The sequence below is a fragment of the Lissotriton vulgaris genome, chromosome 6 (assembly GCF_964263255.1).
Source record: "Lissotriton vulgaris chromosome 6, aLisVul1.2, whole genome shotgun sequence".
NCBI classification, from domain to species: Eukaryota; Metazoa; Chordata; class Amphibia; order Caudata; family Salamandridae; genus Lissotriton; species Lissotriton vulgaris.
The window spans coordinates 772,428,482-772,451,927 of NC_141694.1; the positions used below are offsets into that span (position 1 = coordinate 772,428,482).

The 23,446-nt window shown below is 43.0% G+C and overlaps 2 protein-coding genes across 6 annotated transcripts in view; one reads left to right on the forward strand and one right to left on the reverse strand.

Annotated features, from left to right (window-relative positions):
• LOC147707961 (amine sulfotransferase-like) overlaps positions 1–11,729 on the reverse strand; it is a 571,190-nt gene extending 559,461 nt beyond the window's left edge. For 2 of the 4 annotated variants that reach the window (XR_015296627.1, XM_086926768.1), the window contains exon 1: positions 11,458–11,729. The gene's annotated coding sequence lies outside the window, so the exon portion shown is untranslated. The remainder of the gene's footprint in view (positions 1–11,457) is intronic. The other 2 variants (XM_086926770.1, XM_086926769.1) reach the window with 2 other exon arrangements.
• Positions 11,730–11,815: 86 nt separating this feature from the next.
• LOC147707963 (amine sulfotransferase-like) overlaps positions 11,816–23,446 on the forward strand; it is a 576,176-nt gene continuing 564,545 nt past the window's right edge. For both annotated transcript variants that reach the window (XM_086926766.1, XM_086926767.1), the window contains exon 1: positions 11,816–12,146. The gene's annotated coding sequence lies outside the window, so the exon portion shown is untranslated. The remainder of the gene's footprint in view (positions 12,147–23,446) is intronic.

Below are 23,446 nucleotides of genomic sequence, written 5' to 3' on the forward strand. Positions count from 1 at the left end.
GATAAAGTGAAGGGAAGGAGGAAGAAATTTGCAAGTGACACTTTAATCTATATATATGAACATTTCTCCATACTACACAGTGTGTGTAGAGATGAGGACCACATGGTTCAAAGTAATATTTACACAAAACAACATACTCCACAAAGTTAAAAAAATGAAAACAATGAGGCGTGGAGTTGATAATGCCAAAGGTTGTCAACGTTTCGACCCTCTAAAATGCAGGTACAATTACTGTCCTTGCGGTGGGGTCTTCATCAGGACGGGGGTGGGGACACACCTATTTAAAATAAATTATTAGATTAGCAATGAGGAATATTATCCCTATTTATTCCAGAGTAAAAAAGCACATCAGTACCATCTAGTAATGGTAGGGGATTAGGTTATTACTACGCCACATAGTTGGCTATTACTACGCCACATAGTTGGTGTGCGTTAGTTGGTAAATTAAATTAATCATAAGAGCTTCCACATTTAATGATAGTTGCAACAGCGATAAATGCACAAATTATTCGATTGACATTGCGGAGAGAAAAAGAGAGCGGCCAAACCGGGGTCGGTGGCAGCGTCTTGACAACTCAATATTCAGTAACACTAGGATAGGATAGGCTTGGAATAAAGGCACAGATTATAAGCAAAGGGTCAGCTGATGATAGTTGCGGTAGACCAAGTGCTGCTTCGAATGTTAACAATAGATACAAAACTTACCACAGGGTGGTATTCAAAAGGACGCGGATTCAGTCTATCAACGCGGTCCAAAAGGTGTTGTCAGTGATGGCGAAGCTAGTATTAAATTACAAGGCACATTTAGGAGTAGATTGAATATTAAGTGAATTATAGCGACAATCAGCAGTTATGGATAATGGCGCGGGGAAACTTACCACGAGGCGGTAACTAGACGACCCCAAATCAATCTGTATCAATGGTCCGAAGTATCGTCAGTAATCTTGACACTGAGGAATAAAATTAATTAAATAGCGGGGGCCTAAATATACTAAAAAGAAAGCCAGCCGCATCCCCACAATGAGACTTAAAGGTCGGATAAGCACTCACCTCAGGGTGTGTAAAACGAGATCAACATACGATCGTGAGAAAGTCTGGGTGAGTCAGACAGGGGGCTGTGAGCTATCCTAAAAGTAAAAGGAGGATACGATGTTGAAGCGGCCCATGAAGGGAGCGTCGTTTTGCACGCATTCACACACTCCTGCATACCGCTTACCGGTTATGGAGTGAATCTCATCCCGCAACAAGCTGGAAATCGCAATAGCGAAGTCCGGTTCCGGCTGTCCAAATATCACCATGGTGATCGAGTCACGTGGTGCCGGGCTCCCGTATAGGCATGGTGGAAAGACTATCACTCACTCTAAAGTGCTCGAGTTTAATTCAATGAATTAAAATACAAAATTGTATTTGGAATCAAACAAACCGCGTGTTCAAAAGCATTATTAATTATAAATACCTAACAAGAACACCAGGTATTTACGTCATACACATCAGTGTTGAACATACGCGAACATTGGAATATTAGCATGAGTGCTTGTAAGGTGACAGAGGGACCTACAATGTCAGAGTCAGATCACCCACAATTATGCTGATTGTGCCTCAAATGAGCAAAGACAGATCACCCACCCGATTAATCCGGAACGGAACACAATTACAGTCAGTATATTTAAAGGAAATAGCCGATTAAGCATACATAATATGTCATTACTAAAAGTGTGGCTAGACTGGATAGTTTCAGAGACACAATAGGAAGTGACATATTACTAACATGAGGGTAAGACCACAAATCTTGCTACTCATTTTAAATGTTATACTAAACAAATATAATGCCCACAACATTGAATTAAGTGATGGATAGGTACGAAAAGCGCTTAGGAAGGAGGCGGCGTACCTCTCACATGAGGGTAAAGGCCGTCCAAAATCTCACTGGAAGTTAACAATCACATAAAAATCACATAAAAGAATCGTGGCGAACCTCTAGCATCAGGGTAATGGCCACATACGCTTCAGGTTAATCTCACAGAAAATTAACAACCTCGTAAAGGTAGATTTAAATCAACAATAGAGTTGCCAACAGCTAACAGTCACATAGAAGGATCGTGGCGTACCTCTCGCATCAGGGTAAAGGCCACATACGCTTCAGGTCAGTCTTACAGAGAAGTAACAACTAAGTAAGGTTTAATTCAAATGGACGATAGAGTTGCCAATTGAGAAAAAGAGCTATCTTGTTCATTGAGCCCATTTTCAATGGAATTAAACCTTAGCATCCATTTTAACTCTCGAATATTTAAAATATTCGCGATATTGCCACCCCGGGGTCCTAAGATAGCCTTTTCTAGGATTACCCATTTCAAACTATCCGGTGTGTGACCGGCCGTGGAGAAATGCTCAACCAAAGGTGCACCTTGAGCTTGGCACCGAATCCTACTCATGTGTTGAAGGATCCTTGACTTGGCTTTCTGCTGTGTCTGACCAATGTATATTTTTTAACATGGACATAGGATAGCGTATATGACATTTGATGAATTACAGTTGGTGTGTGTTCTTAGCGGAATTTTGTGATCAAGGTAAGTGAATTCCTTAGTTTGAATGACACTGTCACATGCTTTACAATGGCCACATCTGAAGTGGCCCACAATGGCAGGCAGATTCCAAAGAGTTGTGACCGTAGGGTCATCCTTGCTTTTCAAAAAGGAGCGAACTACATGGTCTTTTACACTTCGGGCTTTCTTGAACGCATGTAGGGGTGGGTTGGGTTGATTGATGTCATCTGATATTAATTCCCAGTGGTGGTTGATTATGCGTTTAATTCTGTTGCTTTGGGTGTTAAAAGTAGTGACGCATACAATTCTGCCATCCTGATCATCCTTATCAGTTTTGGGGGTAAGCAACTCCTCACGAGGATAAAACCAAGCTCTTTTCCTTGCTCGCTTGATTAGTTGTTTGGGATAGCCTCTACTCAGAAGTCGTTGTTTAAGTTCTTCTGATTCCGTGAAGTAATGATCCTTGTGGGAACAGTTTCTGCGAATTCTCAAGAATTGCCCAAATGGCAAATTGTCACGCAGGGCTCTGGGGTGGTGACTGTTGTAGTGTAGTAATGAATTCCTTTCAGTGGGTTTGCGGTAGAGTGTTGTCAGTAGGTGACCTGAACTTACATAGATGGTAAGATCAAGAAAATTGATTCTGTGATTGTCGGATTCAATAGTGAATTTGAGGTGTTCTGATTGATTATTTAGCCAACCGAAGAACAACATCAATCCTTCTAGGTCTCCATTCCAGATTAGCAGGATATCGTCTATGTACCGCATCCAGAGACCCAGCCGGTCTCTGAATGGGTTAACTTGATTGAGGATAGTGTCCTGCTCAAAGGCTGCCATGTACAAAATGGCTACATCCGGGGCAAAGGGCGCCCCCATTGCGACTCCGGATGTTTGAATATAGAACTTTTCTTTGAATATGAAAAAGTTTTTTGTCATAGCTATGCGTAATAAGGCAACAATGAACTCGGTAGGTACTTGGACTGGTGCCGTGCGTTGGTGAAGGCAGCGTGCGATGACCATTAGCGCCTCATGTTGGGTGGTAAGTTTTGTATCTATTGTTAACATTCGAAGCAGCACTTGGTCTACCGCAACTATCATCAGCTGACCCTTTGCTTATAATCTGTGCCTTTATTCCGAGCCTATCCTATCCTAGTGTTACTGAATATTGAGTTGTCAAGACGCTGCCACCGACCCCGGTTTGGCCGCTCTCTTTTTCTCTCCGCAATGTCAATCGAATAATTTGTGCATTTATCGCTGTTGCAACTATCATTAAATGTGGAAGCTCTTATGATTAATTTAATTTACCAACTAACGCACACCAACTATGTGGCGTAGTAATAGCCAACTATGTGGCGTAGTAATAACCTAATCCCCTACCATTACTAGATGGTACTGATCTGCTTTTTTACTCTGGAATAAATAGGGATAATATTCCTCATTGCTAATCTAATAATTTATTTTAAATAGGTGTGTCCCCACCCCCGTCCTGATGAAGACCCCACCGCAAGGACAGTAATTGTACCTGCATTTTAGAGGGTCGAAACGTTGACAACCTTTGGCATTATCAACTCCACGCCTCATTGTTTTCATTTTTTGAACTTTGTGGAGTATGTTGTTTTGTGTAAATATTACTTTGAACCATGTGGTCCTCATCTCTACACACACTGTGTAGTATGGAGAAATGTTCATATATATAGATTAAAGTGTCACTTGCAAATTTCTTCCTCCTTCCCTTCACTTTATCCTCACAGGATCACTTTCCCTCCCCCCCCTTGCTTCTTGGGGCACTGTGAAACCACCAATGTACTTCCGTTTTGACATATAAGTATATATTTGGTATATATTTTCACATTGTGATTAAAACAATGTGTACATATTCGTTTCTTGATTGATTTATTTTCATTTCTGTTCTGCAATTTGTTCGTTAATTACTGGGACCCCTTCCTCTATGCACTCTTTTTAGACACATTTAGGCCACAGTGGTTGAAACCATAACCTTCAGCACTAGAGAGTGCTGCACCCCAGAGGAAGAATATGTGGAGAAGTGTGGCTCACTGGTTAGAGCAGGAAGACCCTGAAGCAGAGATCAGACCGGGACCAGGATTCAATTCCCGATGTGGCAGGGTCTTGAGCTCAAATGTCCACGGACTCGATAATTCTCGCTTCGGTGCCTGACCTAATCATGGGTTCACACTCTGCAACTCTGGGCATTAAGCTTGCTTAATCTCCACAACGGCCCCCCCGCGGCGGGATGCCTGGCTTTCACCTTGGGGATGCCCTGTAGGGGCAATCTCACAGGGAAAAGCCAGGACGGGTTCCCAAGGCAAGCGCGGAGATACCCCTTCGGGGGTCGATTCAGGCGCTATATAAGAAATATAATAATAATAATAATGTGCTCCAGACTGAGGAGTGTGTAAAACTTTGAAGACAATCCTCGGATAGTCATCACTTTATAGACCCTGTAAACATAGGGTCCCTACTTAAAAAATATTGTTTGGGCCTCTTTGGAGAGAGCTGCAACCCTCCGGCAACTCCTCAACCCCCCTGCTGTTTTCTAAGTTCTTGGCGGTGGTCTTCAGTCTTGGGTCCACCACAAGCAGCAGAAATGGGTGAGTTAGTTTCAGGCCCCCCAGCGAATTATGGGACGCTAATCCTGAGCAGAAAAATGTTTTATTAGCAGCTCTTCTGCTGAGCCACGGCATTAGCTGAAGTTGCACAGTCTTACAAGGCATGCCTTTTCTTTTTTTTTCCTCTGGAGTTGTCCTGCCCCAGTTGGGCAACCACGTGTGCCTCCTTTTTTGGGGACAAGTCAAGGAAGCCCACCCCTGGCTGCCCCCAGGTCTTCTCTCCCCTGCCTGCATCTGCTTGCAGGGTGCTGACTGCAGTGGTGGCCATCCGCTCCCCCAGTCATGGGCACCTGGAGCAGGTTGGTCCACCACCAATAGGGCGGCACTCCCCCAACTTCCTAAGCTCTGCAAGGGCCCGGAGTTGGGAATCCTGGGCCCTGCCTCTCTTCCTCTATGTGGGAGGGTGCAAAGGCACTCTTTTATCCTTCTTGCGTGGCTGGCCCAGGATTGGGATCCCATGCCCCCAGTTTGAAAAGCCAGCCTGGGGGAAGAGTTGTCCATGCCCTCTGGAGGCTGGTGCAGGGGCACCACACACACCTCCTCCTGGCTTGTAAAAAAACCATGAAATCTCCTTGTGGCAACTCCTGAGCCTAGGCCAGCCCAGGGGGATTGGAAAGGCTCAGGCAGTGGAGCTACACTCGCTCCGGGCCCCGCTGCACCATATTTTGTCCTTAATTTCCTCTGGGTCTCTCTTTTTCTAGGTGCTGAAGCCTGGTCTTGTCCCAAACTTGTCCTTTGGGGGTGTAGGAGGACCAGCTTTCCTGGTCCTGGGGAGAGCCCCACTGGTCCTGGAGGGAAACTGTATGCAGAGTCTTTAGTCCAGATGGATATCAGGGGGTACAACCCACACATATCAGGCGGTTCCTCCTTCCAGTGGTCCATGGTCCATGGCTGCCACCTCCAATCCCAGTAACCAGCAGGAAATCAAAACCAAGAGAGGGCTCTCCTCCTTTCTCAAGACCTTTTAAGTGGTGGTGGCAAGTCCCAAAATTGCGGCACCTCTGATCTATCCTGGGGCGCCTCATCACTTCTCCACCCCTGTCCTAACCCTCCTTCATAGCCTGCTGGAACATATCCTTTCTCACTCCCTTAACACTCTGTTAGCACAGGTCATTGTACAGGCTCATAAGTACCCGCATCATTGTTGCGTGACTCACAGCAGCTTTCATATATTTCCAAATTGGATTGGTTGCCGCTATTCCTGTAATTAGGTAAGTCCTTCAGTAGCTGGCGTTTTTATCCTTCACATGCCTACCCCCTCAGCACTCTCACTGTCTGTGCGCTCTCTCTCTTCTTCCTAGGTTACCACGCCTCTCCATGCCAGTACCCTCAATTGGGAATCGTCCCAATCCCACCCTACCTCCTTTGCTATGGTAATAGTTAACGCATGCCCGTATTGGTTTTAGACCATACAATTGGTGGCTATTCCTGAAATTTGTTTCTTTTTACCAGCGCCAAGACGCTCGAGTGATCTATCGTACCTCCGTGCGACCGCAGTAATCCCTTCCTGGCATTATCTCAATTGCCTCATTGCTTGTTCCCTGCTATTACGCTTGGTAAGCTACGCTAGAAACAACTTAGCCCATCACAACTCATGCCATTATAGCACTTGTATGCAAGGCTGCCATTTCACCCATAGCACCCACACGTAACACTTTAAGGTCTTGATCCATTGTTGCACCTTGAGATCGTTGTTTCTTACCAATTTTTACCCAGCAAGTGTATTGTTTCAACACCTAGTACACGAGGTCTGGATGGAAGAGTTGTACCACCTTTGTCTCTCACTAGCACTATGTTACAGATAATTTTTTCTAAAGACTTTTTGATCTACTTAGTTTTCTTTTGTCCCCTCTACCTTTCACTACTGTAACAGCAGATTGATCCACCACTCCACTTAGTAAAAAGAGCAAAACACTATGTTATATGCAAAGAAATTAAGACTTGATTCAGCAGGTCTTGTTCCAATGATTCTTTATTTCAATTCTTCTTAAAAGCGACCGTAGCCAAAAAGTTTTGTCCAAAAGGACTTCTTCAGGGCAAAAACAATGTGGAGAGGCTTTTTCAATAATGGTATGTAAAGTTCTAGCATCTATAGGTGGTCCCTTTTTCTTTGGATATATATAAATTAGACCTTGTACAATTAAAACACATTTCAACTAGGAGAACATATCATTTCCAAGCTGTTTTACAGTCTCTTGATAAAAGTCAACCGTCCAAGTGCAGTTTTGGGTGTTAACCATTGTAATTTGTGAAAAAGAATCCAAACCGCTCACACCATATAGAAAGATCATCTGGGGTATTGAGCCTCGGATCCCTTGCACCCTAAAAAGCCTGATTTACTTATAACCCTTCACTGTGATAAGTGCAGTCAAAGTTGCCCCATACCCCATTTGTTGTGTGTTTTTACCTTTCACTACTGTCTTTCAGGCTAAAATTCCCTCAGGCATGTAATTTTTATGTCCTGATGATGATCCCAATATTGTTTCTACGGGATCGAAACGCCGCCGACCTTATATGCACCGTAAACGCAATTGGATTAATTACTGATGTGTAACGGTGTCTCTACATATTGTTTGCTTGTTGCATTTCTTTATACAAATTACAAGCATTTTTGTCCTTCCTGAGCCTTTTATTCAGAATTTGTGAATTTCTGTTAGTTTGTCTCTTTGTTATAAATGTTGCGTTAGACACAGGATTGTGTCCCACTTTATTCGTGTGTTTGATGTGATTTGATACAATATTAAATTTTCTATCCGGCTAGACAGCTATAATATAGCACTCAATTCAGGCCTATATTCATTGTTTTCTGTGTGAATCTCCCCTGTCAAGGACTATTTTGTAATTGTAACGTACTTCTACCCAAGGTCCCTGAGCATTACAACGGGGTTCCCTTGTGATGTGAAATAAACACTGAACATTTCAAAATGGCATCACCAAGGAGTCACTTTCCATATCTGCTCTAGAGGCGCCAGCTCCACCACTTACTAACATCACTGCCAGGGCATTTTCCACTAAATCTTCAATAGGAGATCACTGCTGTCTTGGCTCCAGATGTGTGGGCTACCTCCTTTTTTCAGTGGGCTGGCGCATCCCTAGTACAGTGTGACAGCTGATTTGTGATGCAGATCCTTCATCCCCACCCCTTTGCTTTTTCTCCTCAGGATCTGAATCAAATACTTGTAATCGCTCCCTTTGCTTGTGGAGGCCTTTGTTCCCGCCACTGGAGAGGAATGCAAATAAACTTAGCACAGGAGGGTGACAAAAGACATAGGGCCAGATGTAGGAAGCCCAATACCGGTCGGTAACGGCCGAAATTACCGAATTTCGGCCATTACCGACCGGTATTAGGCTATTGAGATGTAGGTGGCTACTTTCAGTTTCAGTAATTTACCGAATCCGTAATTTAAGGAATCAGTAAATTACCGATTCCTTAAAATACAGAATCTGTAAATTACTGAATCTGAACTGTAGGGAGCACTCAAATTAATGCATTGCATAGTTAAGGATTCAGTATTTACCACCAAATAAAAGTTGGTGGCAAATATCGAAAACCTTTGAAAAAGCAAATTTGTGCTTTTTCAAAAGTGCCATGTGGCAGACATACATGCCCTCAGGGCATGTATGTGTGCCACATGTGCACCTATGCACTATTCGGGGTGGAACAGTGTGTCAATGTGACACCCTGCCACCCTTGAGAATGTTCCCCCTATTACCGATTCGATATTTACCGAATCGGTACTACTGAATGGCTTCCCATTCATTACTATGGGCCTCCAGGACCATAGGAATGAATGGGAATTACCGAATCGGTAAATACCGAATCGGTAATATCGAATATTACTGATTCAGTAAAATTTACCGAATACTTACCTACATACCATTTACCGATTCTGAAATACCGAATCAGTAAAATTCGGTATTTTAGAATCGGTAAATGGAACTTCAACTTACCTACATCTGGCCCCTAGACTCTTATCCTGAGCTGAACTAAAGAAATATGAAATTCCGTGATGAACCATAGGCTGTACAGATATCTTTTTGAAACTTGCAGAATTGATTTTTATGTACAGATTACACCCCAATTCAATATGTTACATGTCTCTGTAGGCCAAACGGAGGCAAAGCTGCACTCTAAGGCAGCCCTCCCTATAGGTGTATAATGGAGTGTCACTGCAGACAAGACTGTAAACCACACTGACTCACCCTATGAGTGTGTACTAACATTATGAGGTCTACCCAAGTCAATATCCAATTCCTATGAGTCCCCTCTGCTCCAGGCTACCTGGGCACAGTTACTGGGCTGAGCACGATAGCAGTATCCCATGCGCAGACCTCACACATGTGCACCCATGTGTGCACACTTGTTCATGTGCATCCAGCCAAGTGCCCCTTACCCTTGCTGCGTTGCAGGAGCCTTATCTTAAAAGGTGGACACTTGCGGTAAACACATGCAGTTGATTTACCATGAGTTTACTGTGGGTGAGTCGCCAGTTGTTTGGCTCACCCACAGTAAAAAGGTCAAAAACCAGGTTGTAATTAAGCAAAGAATACGTCAGATTTGATGGGCAGAACCGATTTCTGTACACTAACATACCTACAATACAGACCATTCATAACCTATCAGACATGAAATACCATGCCTACCAACCATAATAATTATAGCTTTCATACCTAATCTACCAAACTCAACCTACCATACTTACCTAACCTAATCTACCATTCCTTCTATACCAGACCTATCATGTTGACCTAGAATACCTACCTATCTACAGCAACATAACTACTTCACCATACCAAATCTGCCATACCTAGTTTACTCTATCTAGCACACCTTCCTACCATACCTAACCTTCTTGACCTAACCTACCTCTGTAGCTCTGTAGCATGCATGCCATTCCTAAATTGTCACGTGTGTTCTTCCACCTCTGCAGTGTGTCTATCTTATGCATATACTTAGGTGTCATTTTGTGAAAAAGGGCGAGTTAGGTTCAAGTTGAATTTGACAACATAAAAGTAAAAGACTACAAAAACACAAAAACCTACCCATTACATTTTAGGTATTCTTTTGCAATAGCATATCCTTCAAAAGAATCAACCCTGTGATTACACCAGTACAACCCACACGTACTACTCAAAAAAGTTTCACAGCCTAACAATATGTAGACAAAAGCCTACAAACTGGGAGGCACCAAACATAGCACTTTGCAATGACTCACAAGGTGCTTTATAGTTACAAAAATCCTTTAACATATCAACACTGTCACGACAACCACTCTGTACATCAAAACAGTAGCATTAAACATATTAGTTATATCAACTTCAATACGCATTAGCAATTTACTTCTAATTTGAAAAATAAGTAAAAACTAGATTACATTCTCACATATGTCTACTAATACCATTCTGCTACTAGATTTTTACTATATAACTAGAGCAATGCTCACCTACATAACACTTAATTTTAACAAATGTTGGCTAAGCCATTATATCATATCGATGAGAGAAAGCTATTGGCTTTGCCAATGTTTTTATAGTCATGTTGTATAGCAGTGCGGCTGCTCTGCAGCATGATTGAAAGATTTTTTTTAAAAGCGCTCTGAAAATTACATTAAAAACCGTCCCAGAGGACCATAAACGCAGGCTCCAAAAACACGGCCCACACACTGACCTGTCAAACCAGCGCGTCGGGCACTGCCTGATTGCCATAGACCAGACGGACCTTGATCTGAAACCGTACCCTCAACAGTCTGCCCACATTTGTAGTATGATTTTTTTTTTTTAAATAACAACAATGATCTTCAAACATGAGGAGCAGATCACACAAACGACACTAGTAATTAAGAAATCTGTTCAGCATTTACTTATAATATAGATTGCCCTGGTGTTTTTGAAGATGTACACTAATAGTTGCACCGACAATTGGCCGAGCTGACTAAAACATTTTATTGCACATGCTACGCTGGGCAAATGCCTATGCATTCTTCAGAATTAACCTATGTCATGCAAACGTATGCACATATTTATTTTTCTTAGTTCGGATGTTTTATGAAATACATTTTTTTTAATACGGTAACACTAAAGTATCATACAATGCATGCGACTAAAAGACAAGGAGTCAACATTTCTGCAGTAATGAACTGCTGCTGAAATATTCTTTTTTTCCGATTGAGACCGAAGTGGAAAAAAATACAGCTCAACCCAGCCCCTACTAAGTCTAAGCAAAAATGAACATATTCAACAAGGTGCATAAAATACTACTGAAAATACGATACAAAATAGAATTTCAATACCTTATTCCTTCCTGTAAGCTCACTTTTTATGTTGTTTTGAGCAGCCTCATAAACTGAGCCGTTCCTTACGATTCCATAAACAGCTTTTCTTCAACATACCGGGGAAAAAAATCTGGCATTGGTATCTATGATGTAACAATGAGGCAAGTCCATACCTCACCCCAGCGAGGCGTGTTTTCACAGAAGTATTTCCAGTACACGAGAATTGCTCGATCATTTACTACGAATTTGTCCTTTTCACTAAATAAAACTAGATTGGTTCAAACTTCAGAGAGAGATAAAACGTTGGAGACAGTCCACCGTGCGGGGCACAGGGCTCCCCAGAAGGCCTCCAGCTCCCGGTCAGGTCACGTGTCCCAAACCATGTTACGAAACTCAAAAAAGTTTGGACTCATGTTTTCTTTGCAGATGACATTTATTTGAAGAAAGAAAAAAAATATATTTTTAAACATCACATGTTCGCAAATTTGAAGCACTTCTGAAGGATTTTCAGAGATGGAAACGCTCTTGGAAAACACGAGTCTCTGGGGTAATGCCAGCTCATAAGAAATGTGCATAACAGGCACTTCTAGGTTTCTTAAGGCCTGTATTCAACGCTAACAGCTGTTTTCACTTGCGAGATCATAGCGAACTGCTCCGTTTTTCGAGGCTGCAGGACACAACATAAAGACCGAGCCTGCAGGAATAAGGTATTGTCATCCTGTTTTAGCATATTTTGAAGTGATGTTGCATACGTTTCTATATGGCCCAGCAAACACAGCGGAAATGCTAGCTATGACTGGGAACTTGGTGTTATAGATTTTGAGGTACTTTGATTTTCTCTTTCAGTTAGCCCAGGTTATACCCAGTTTATTCATCTATCCATCCATCATCAATAGAAATCCATTTATTAGATTAAGCATTTTTGACTCATGTTGCCATAGTTTAACGAGCTGCACGGCACTAGAGCGTTACCACATAAAGAAAAAAGCATATTATGTCTGATAAGGCATTCACCCTAAGAAAAGCAAGATGCATGTATAGATTTGCATAGTATTGTCTGGATTACCTACATTGCACCAGCATTTACACTACACATACGTGTAAAAACATATTTGTACCTGTCGGTCAGTCCACTCGTCGATACAAATGTCAGTGATCAATTTCATCAGCATTGGATGCAATCCGTGGAATCTGGAAATGCTGGTGCAAAAATGACATCGATGCTGGTGCTGTTTAACTAATCGGGATCATATATTTAAAAACATAAATACATTGCATTTAGATTTTTGTGTGCCTAAGACTGTTTAGCTAATGTACTTGAACTGTTTTAGAGTTCGAATACACATCGGAACCACATGGTGCACTCACATTTGATTCTATTTAAAACTTCTGTCAAGGGGTGCAGACAAAATAAACATTTCTCAGATGTATTTGAGTATTCATGTTGATTATTTGTAAATTAAATAATTAAAGAAAGCATGTGTTGCTAATTGTCATTGCACAACATTTATCAGGATAATATTTATTTTTAGGTGAAATCACACAATGGTAATTAACCGTTGATAAATCCCATTGTATGTGATTGCTTCAATTGCTGTAACTTTTGACACTTGTCCTTTGAAGGTTATACTTGAACCTTTCTAATTGTTAGAAGTAATTCTAATAATTTTATGTATTTATTTTCTGAAACCCTCCTTCCGTGCACTTTTGTACATCCGACGTATTGAACCGTATAACTTCAAGACGTTGATTGTTTGTTATGCCAAACACTCACATTATTCGTTGTTGTCACTTGGAAGGGGCAAGATGGAAAAATAACGAAGTATAATTTACTAGGAAAGGGGCGGGTGAGACAATGAAAGGTTGCACAGAGCTCCCAGACCACTGACAGGAGCTGTACAGATCTTAGGTACTCTGACAGCAGAGCTCACTTAGAATTGAAATCTGTAGGTTCAGACAGAAGACAGTTTACACCAAATGTTGAAGCACAGGGCTAAGAAAATAATATTGATAGCTTCCTAGACGGCTTTATTAATGTGTGCAATAAAAAAAAAATCACATCGGAATTACTGACAGAACTGCAAAGTACTCTGGCACCAAGGAGGCTAAGAAGGTAACTATTGTAATTTAAAGTTTTCCTTCCAGACGTTTGTGAAGTTAAACTGCCACTTTATGGACCAATTGTTTTTTCATTCGTTTTAAGAGAGTGCACATTCACAAACCTACAACCACCGGCTGTGGGGAGCACCCTAGGCTCCGAGTCACTCCCTCACTCAAGTGTTAGAAATAATAACCTTAAACGGATATCAAGGAAACAAACCTCTCTCCCGACTCCCTAAAGAAAGTCCCTCCGCTATCTTAGATCACTCAATTGAAACTTTAATGAACCCCTTTCCCTTAGAAAATACCTATAAGGTTAAGAACATCTGTAATCAATTAATTGTTCATTCTATTTTGTTCAATAAGTCCTTTAGGTTCAGGGCAAGGTGACCCTATAATGCAGAACACTCTAAACTTAGCAGGCGGGTAAAAATAGATGCAGCCTGGATCAGCAGTAGAATTTTCCCGCTGCTGTCCGATTGCTCACTTTACATATCATGCTCTTCAAAATAAAACCAAACATTGAAAAGTTAGTCGCCAAGATGCAGCAACATCCTTCCTATTAAAATGTTTTGATTTTTGCATATTTTTTCAATCTAAAATAATAAAAGCTTTAGTAATGCAAGTATTTGTTTGGTGTGTAGTTGTTTGTGTATTTTTTGCGAATTACTGTTTGAATTTTTTGAAATTTAATTTGTACAAATTGCTTGGGGGTCCCCGGCTTCCAGTAGTGATTCAGTGGGGGTCCTCAGAAATGCAAAGTTTGGTAACCACTGCTCTAAAGAACCTGGGACAGGCTATATCCTTAAACTCTGTCAGAAGTGAATTCCAAGCATGGAATCCACAGTGTTCCACACTACTTGCCTTTCCCATATCTGATATATTCAAGACCTGGGTATGTCATCCCAAAACCTATTGCACACACCTAACAGTAGATTAATTAAGCTTCATGAGCTTGTCAGCAAAGCCTAAAATATGATATATTGGGAGTCTGACGATTGTGTTATTGAACATTAAATCAATGTGGAACAATACATTCTCCCATATTCTGTTGAGTTTAGGGAAATGTCACTAGAAGAACAAATAGAGCTTCCACACTTCATCCACCATCCCCTTCTCCCGGAGGCGGCCTTAGCATGTATATTTTCAGGGGTGTAAAACCCATGTGGGGCTATCCTGTGTAATGTCCCTTTGCCGAATGAGCTATTCGCACCCCCCATGCTTTCTAACAGATCTCTTTCTACTCTTTACCTGACAACAAGGATCTCCCAACAGCGGCGTCACTAGGGTTGGTGTCACCCAGTGCGGGTAACTCATGGTGTCACCCCCTCACGACTTACCCCATGAATCCATGATGGACCTCCTCCGAGTCCGCCAGTGGTTTTATTATAAGAACCAGCCACCATTTGGGGTGCGGTGGGCCCCTTATGCCCATGGGCCCAGTTGCCACTGCACCTGCTGCACTATTGATAGCTAAACCCCTGGCTGTGTATGGCATTGTGCATGTGTCTTGGGTGAGGAGAAGGAAGGTCTGACATAGATGGCTATGTGCCACTTTCTCGCTATTACTCTAAGTGCTCTGAAACCTGGCTGGGTAAAGTTTGCACATTATAAGACCATACATACATAAGTAAAGAACATCTACATACATGTGCATAATACACATGTGATACTAAAACTCGTTCTTACATAGAACTTCATTACGCTGTTTTTTGTAGCTTCTAAGCGCTGTATGTCACTTGGATCTTTACCTTACCAACTACCATTCCAGTTCATTCTTACAAATATGGGTTTACTCAACAACACAGCAGGGGTCTGTGCAAACCCCAAAGAAGACACAGTGCTTCTGGGTCAGCATAAACAGGGAGAGGTGTAACGAGTAGACCTAAGAGCACAAGAGCACAAAGGAAACTGTCAGTGGGAGAGGATATGTGCAGAGTGTAAAGAAAGCTGCGCCCAGGCCACGTGGTGTCTTAGAGTCCCACCACCGCACACAGCGCAGAGGGGAAAAAAAATACAGCCTTGAATAGTAAATGTGCCACATAATTTTTACATTTACTGTAAAGTTACAGAATACTATTTTCAACGCATTTTTTTGTAAAACAATGGTTAGCTGTTCTGCTCGCCACCTTTGCAAAGACCTCTACATCATAAACATTTACCTCACTGCTCATGAAATACACAATCTGCCCTTTCTAGTAGTGCAGTTAAACCAAGAGGCTCTGGCGTGACTGGCAGCCGGCAATCTGAGCAAACCGCCCAATTAAATATTATTATGAATTGAAACGCGCATGCCAGCCTCAAATTCCTGTACTTAAAACATAGCTTGAAAAATGAATAAAACAACATTATGTGATGTCTGTGAGCGTTCAGTATTTTTGGAGCATGAATGCCTGCTTTGATGTATGTATCATCTTAATTTGGACAAGGTTACAGAGATAGGGCCATAAAAAGTAGTATTTTTTATGTTTTAGGAAATGTGTTGAGATGTGCTTAGTGACAGTCCGCCTCAGCCCGTCTGCTACTTACAGCCACAGAGGAGTCGCGCTCCGCCCTGCACCCACCCCACACCGCGGCGCTTCCTTACCTGCTGGTGCTGGTGATGATGGACAGCAGTGGCAGTGCTTAAATTTTAAGCACGTGTAGTGGTGGCCGTGGGCAGTGTGTGGTAAATTTTAATTACCTATACGGAATTTATGCGGTAAAGTTCAATAAGAATAACTCAGTCAAAATAAGAAGGCAGAGTCCGTGGTATTTGAGGTTTAAAGTGGGGTTTATTCCTTAAAAAGGAATTAGTATTGGTTCGAACCAATGGTAGCATGACCCATCGCCACGAGGGTTCAGGGTGGGAATTGCAATGGACATGTACAATGATTTATTAACATGAAATCATATATATAGTCATTTCATACAGTAGCTTTGAATGCAGAAGGCGTAACAGCTGAGAGAAACGAGATAAGAACAGAAATACGTAACAGAAGGCGTGCACTAGGGCGTACACGGAGGTGTGTGCTGGAAACGTCACATAAAAGTGTCATAAGTGGGTGGACCCCTAGAAGGATCCTGCAGAGTCAGCAAAAACATGTGGCAGAGATGCGCGCGCAGCAGCATGACGTATGATTGACGTGTAACTGGAGGGTGAAGGGGACTTGACATTTAGCCCTTCATGAGGAGATAGAAGTCTGGGATGTCAGAACAACCTAATCCCAAATCATATCTAATATCTTGTGTTCGAGGAACTGTATTATCTAGAAGGAAAGGTCTCTCGGGCAGAGGCTATTCTATACTGACTGCTAGTGCGTGCATATGCGACTACGTGTCTACATGAGATGTGAGGGGCCATGGGCCTACCATGGTAACGGAAGCTATGAATTACTTGCATGGAGACAGTGAGGCCGGGCCCTTTGCTCTGCAGCTGGGAAGCATGTTTACCCAAACTACTAGACAGGAATGTATTTTTCGAGGAGCGGAGCAGATAACTTGAAGGTTGAATACAGTCTTGGCAGGCAAGGCTGGCCGAGCCTGGCACAGCTCGCCGCGTAGGGAGTAAGTCAAGGGTCAGGAAGCAGCAGGCTGCGGCTTTCAGAGGCAGAAGGGAGAAAGAGGCTCGATGGCAGAAATCAGGGCCTAACTCGCCAGAGCTAGAAATCATGAAAGTGTACCACATAAAGACGTTGGCAAGGCACACTTAGGAACTGAATATCGGACCCATTCATGGTGCATCTGAAAGAGGACATGTTAACGTTGGACGCAAATGTATTTGCGTCTTCATAGCTGGTTGTGGAGGGAACTTACATGTACTAGAAGCGGCTATATGGAGCCGTTGGGGTCTACGATAGGGGACACAATTGACCATAAAATTTATATTACCTCATTCCCTCCTTGTCCCCTACGGACCCTTCATGATATATCAATCCTCATTAATCTATCAATCTGTTCATGTAACATCATTTGCTCTTCTTTCTTCTTATGGCGTTTCGAATGAGGACTTGAATGAGGAATACATGATGTGGCGCACAAGCCGCAAATCGCTGGCCCACATTGCAGACATAGGCAACAACTGAATACTATGAGAGGGCCAATACCTAGGAAGGATAGGACTTTCCATCCCCAGGCTGACAACGTTGTCCAGAACCAACCGGACCAAGTCCAGGTGCCTGGATTCTGATGTATCAGACTTGCAATCTTATGAAGGCGAGTTATGGCTCTATATACTGATGGCGCGTTTTCTGGAATGAAAACACAGCAGCTTGACCCGATGACCTTACAGGCTCCGCCCCTATCGGCCAGGATGACGTCAAGGACGAGACGATTTTGAAGAACAACAATCCGCATAGCAGACTGCTCCTCTGTTAAGTTACCTAGGGCAGAAGTAGTTTCATTCACTACAGCTTCAAGGGTTCTAGTTAATTTTCGTATCAGTTTACTATTAAAGACAGCACCTAAGTAGGGAAAGAAACCTTTATTGAAATCTGTATATTGTTCCCATGCCGTTTCAGTATAGTCGACAATCGGGAGATCTCTCTGTGGTCTATTGTGTACGAGATGAGTGTTCCTATGATAGTCAGGAGGGGCTAGGAAAACAGGTGGCAGAAGGAATGCAATGTAACAGGTGCCATCCCAATCTAGAGGTAAGCGTATATATGCGGTATGACCACAAATGAAGTAGGAATGACGTGAAGCTTTAAAGGTAGACTTGCCCTTATCACTGAATTCGATCACAGTAGTACATCTACTATGACCCAGGTGTACTGAACCATTTTTCCGGACACATAATTCACCTTTAACTGGAAGTACGGACATGGCGGGCAAGACTGGTTCTGTTTCGGATTCAACACTGAGAATCATGAGGTTAAGTGTAAAGTTACCTAATCCATATACTTCATTTTCTAGATCAGTTCCTGTCCTTTTGGGAAGACCCTCCTTGTCAGGGAAACATACTTTATGCAAAACAGTGTTCAGGTTTCCCCATACCCAGTTACCCTGGTAAACTACGGAGTCTGAATCTAGAGAGTTTATTAAGCTAAACCATGCACCACAGGACCCATTGTGTGTAAACGGGTACGGGAAGAGGGGCAGTACTCCTTTGTATTTCTGATAGGGAGGGAGTCGGCCACATATCCAACAATCAGTGGCATTGCTGGTCTGATGGGAATGATGTAACATACTAATGAATGTATTGTTGCGCAGCGCAAACCTGTAAGACAGTTCGTGTGGGGGCAGTTCACTAAAAGAATGCTCGGCTCGAATATGTTAACAGGGGCAAGCCGAACAACGATAAGTCACGACGAGGTCCCAGGGGCACCCCTCTCAGGCTCACAGAATGTATCCCTTGGTTTTTCAGGCAAGCCTATTATTAATAAGTATCGCAACCACTTCCCCTTGCAGTTGGTCCTTTGACACGTACTACAGATTTACTGCTCACAAAGTCATGTCCAGAAAACTTGTTAGGTATCAAGACTCTGAAAGCTCTAGGAGCTGTTATCTGCTGTTCTCCGGAAGGAGTACGGTTGTTTCTACGTGACTTTAAAGGTCACTATGTGTTGAGAGATATTGATCCCCGATTACAGAATGTACCTGCACATTTATGGGCGCAAGGCCCCACTGATGTAGGTTGTATGCACATTACACCGTATCGAGTTACACTCAAGCCAGGTGTTGTTTTACCACAAATTCGACAATACAAGTTACCCCCCGATGCTGTAGTGGCTTTACTGAAAATCATTGAAGAGCTCATTGCACAAGGAGTGGTTGTAGAAACCAACTCGAATTTATGTAATTCTCCTATCATTCCAATTCTTAAACGTACAGATCCCAATGCACCACCAGTTTACCGATTAGTTATTGACTTGCGCGAATTGAATAAATGCATTGTACCGCAGTACCCTGTGGTCCCAGATATCTCATCCCTATTGACAGCTATTGATTCTGAGGCAACGTTCTTTACTGTTATTGATCTGAAGAACGCCTTCTTTAGTGTCCCTATTGATCCGGAAAGCCAATACCTTTTCGGATTCTGTTTAAATGGACGAAGCTTCAAATTTGCACGCGCACCTCAAGGATTCACAGAAAGCCCCAGCATCTATAGCCAAGCACTGAAAAGACAACTAGACAGTATACACATGCCTGAAAACACTGCCCTACTCCAGTATGTCGATGACCTGCTGATCACCGCCCGAAGTGAACCTGAATGTGAACTAGCGTCATTGACGGTTTTCCATCCCCAGGCTGACAACGTTGTCCAGAACCAACCGGACCAAGTCCAGGTGCCTGGATTCTGATGTATCAGACTTGCAATCTTATAAAGGCGAGTTATGGCTCTATATACTGATGGCGCGTTTTCTGGAATGAAAACACAGCAGCTTGACCCGATGACCTTACAGGCTCCGCCCCTATCGGCCAGGATGACGTCAAGGACGAGACGATTTTGAAGAACAACAATCCGCATAGCAGACTGCTCCTCTGTTAAGTTACCTAGGGTAGAAGTGGTTTCATTCGCTACAGCTTCAAGGGTTCTAGTTAATTTTCGTATCAGTTTACTATTAAAGACAGCACCTAAGTAGGGAAAGAAACCTTTATTGAAATCTGTATATTGTTCCCATGCCGTTTCAGTATAGTCGACAATCGGGAGATCTCTCTGTGGTCTATTGTGTACGAGATGAGTGTTCCTATGATAGTCAGGAGGGGCTAGGAAAACAGGTGGCAGAAGGAATGCAATGTAACAGGTGCCATCCCAATCTAGAGGTAAGCGTATATATGCGGTATGACCACAAATGAAGTAGGAATGACGTGAAGCTTTAAAGGAAGACTTGCCCTTATCACTGAATTCGATCACAGTAGTACATCTACTATGACCCAGGTGTACTGAACCATTTTTCCGGACACATAATTCACCTTTAACTGGAAGTACGGACATGGCGGGCAAGACTGGTTCTGTTTCGGATTCAACACTGAGAATCATGAGGTTAAGTGTAAAGTTACCTAATCCATATACTTCATTTTCTAGATCAGTTCCTGTCCTTTTGGGAAGACCCTCCTTGTCAGGGAAACATACTTTATGCAAAACAGTGTTCAGGTTTCCCCATACCCAGTTACCCTGGTAAACTACGGAGTCTGAATCTAGAGAGTTTATTAAGCTAAACCATGCACCACAGGACCCATTGTGTGTAAACGGGTACGGGAAGAGGGGCAGTACTCCTTTGTATTTCTGATAGGGAGGGAGTCGGCCACATATCCAACAATCAGTGGCATTGCTGGTCTGATGGGAATGATGTAACATACTAATGAATGTATTGTTGCGCAGCGCAAACCTGTAAGACAGTTCGTGTTTGGGCAGTTCACTAAAAGAATGCTCGGCAGTGACGTTGAAGGGAGCATTTGCACGTTTGAATATAGGATAGTATATGTGTAGAAGCACACTTGCAGCAATAATCAGAAGGCTCAGAAAAAACATAACCAATAAAGTCACAATGCAGTGGCTGTGAAGAGATTTGCAATATTCACGTTTCTTGAGCTGTTTCTGTCTATCTCTCTCTCTTTTGGGGTCTAGGGGATACATGTCAGAAAACACGTTCAACCGATTCACCTAGGGGAGGACTTAAACAATTAAACTGTCTGACTTGCTAGACCTCAATTTTAATTTATACTCCTGCTGTGGAGTTTTCTCTATCAGGGGAAGTTTAGAGTCACTAGAATCTGGACAGTCCTTAGAGGGGGAGGGTGAGTCAGTCTCTGGCAATGCACAAAATTTCTTCACGTGACTGGAGTGCAGCCACCCTTTGCGGCCCTCGACCTTGATTGCAGTCCTCGTGGTGAGAAGTACCAACTTCGGCGCCTGCCACCTGGGCTCCAGCGGACTTTTCCTGTCGAAATTTCTTATAAGCACAGTATCTCCTGGAACGACGTCGTGCGGTTTCACCTCGGTGTTGTCGGGAAAGGCTGCAGCGACCTGTGAACGACATGATTGTAGTGCAGACATCAAGGAGGCAAGGTAATCTGTCAACATATTACAATCGACATCGGTAATTTTTCTGGGCAAAGGCGTCCCCCACATATTCGGTGGTCTACCAAAGACCACCTCATACGGGGATAGCCCTGTTCTGGAATGTGCAACCATCCTCATATAGAAAAGGGCAACTGGCAAAGCTACGATCCAGTCGACACCCTTCTCCTTACAGATTTTTGCTAGACAAGTTTTCAGGGTCTGATTGTGTCTCTCTACGAGACCTGCTGCTTCAGGATGTCGGACACAGTGGAACTTCCATTGGTAGCCGAGCAGGAGAGATACCTGCTTCATAAGCTCGGACGAGAATGGCTGACCGTTGTCTGAGTATACGACACGGGGCAAACCATATCGAGGGAAGAATTCACGAACCAGCTGCTTGGCAGTGGTCGGAGCAGTGTAATCTGGGACTGGATATGCTTCTGTCCAACGGGAAAGTGCACATACAACTACGAGGACATATTTGAAACCTCGAAATCGTTCCATCTGAATATAATCCATCTGGAGGACTTCAAAAGGGTGATCGGGAGAATGAAAACCACCTTGTTCTACGGGAACACCTCTACCTGGGTTGAACTGACAACAAATCATGCAAGTACGCACTTTCTGCTTGGCTGCTGCTCGTAAGTGTTTATTGAACCAGAGATGTTGAATACTGTCTAACATGGCTTTTTCTCCTAAATGTGCTGGACTGTGTACTGTATTAATGATAACTTGAACCATAGAGTCGGGGAGAAACCATGTGGATTTTCCCTTCGTCATCCACCCTTGATCTGTCTGGGTCCCTCCTAGTTCAATCCATTTCTTTATTTCATCTGGTGTAGCATGTGTCTGTATGTCAATTACATCTAGGGCGGGATCCTTAACTGTCATGCAATGTGTCGGTGTCGAGACTATTGTCTTTGTCAGGTCAGTGGCGTGAATCTGATTCTGAGCTGTATGTTTTGCGGTTCGGTCTGCCAGGTCGTTACCCTGGGAAACAGTATCTGAAACCTTTGTATGTGCCTTGCACTTCATGATGGATATCGCTGTAGGCAGATGTATTGCATCTAACAGAGTTTGAATGAGGGGACCGTGTTGAATTTTGGCACCGTGAGAAGTCAAAAAACCTCTCTCTCGCCAGAGGACACCGAAGTCGTGAACAACTCCGAATGCATAACGGGAATCTGTGTATATGTTAACTCTCTTGCTCTCAGCTTGAATACAGGCTTGTGTCAGAGCGATGAGCTCTGCTGCTTGTGCTGACAGGATGTCGATACGATTTGTTTCTATGACTTCAGTTTCTGTTGTGACTGCGTAGGCGGCCACTAATTCTCCTGTACTTGTTCTCATACATGAACCATCCACATAAAGTGTCAGGTCTGGATCTGGTAATGGAGTGTCTGTCAAGTCTTGTCTGGGTTTTGTCGTTATAGTAATAACTTCAATGCAATCATGTGCCAATGGGTCTGTTTCAGTTAATGGCAAAAGTGTAGAAGGATTCAATGTATTACAACGTCTAATTTCTATGTGTGGCTGAAATAGTGTCAATTCATAACCTGTCAATCTTGCTATAGTCAAATGTTGAGTCTGTGTTCGATTTAAAAGAACTTCCACGGAGTGTGGAACTTGTACTGTCAATGGATGTCCTAACACTATTGAATCACTTTGTCTGATTGCTAGAGCTGTTGCTGCAACTGATTTTAAGCACGCAGGCAGAGCCTGGGCTACTGGATCCAATGTACTAGAAAAGTAAGCACACGGTTTGTGTGAACCTGCTTGATCCTGCGTGAGTACCGACAATGCAGTACCTTCACGTTCTGTGACAAAAAGTGTAAAAGGCTTACTGTAGCATGGTGTCGCTAAAACTGGTGCTTGACATAAGGCTTTCTTTAAGTCGTCAAAAGCTTGTGTATGTTCCTGAGT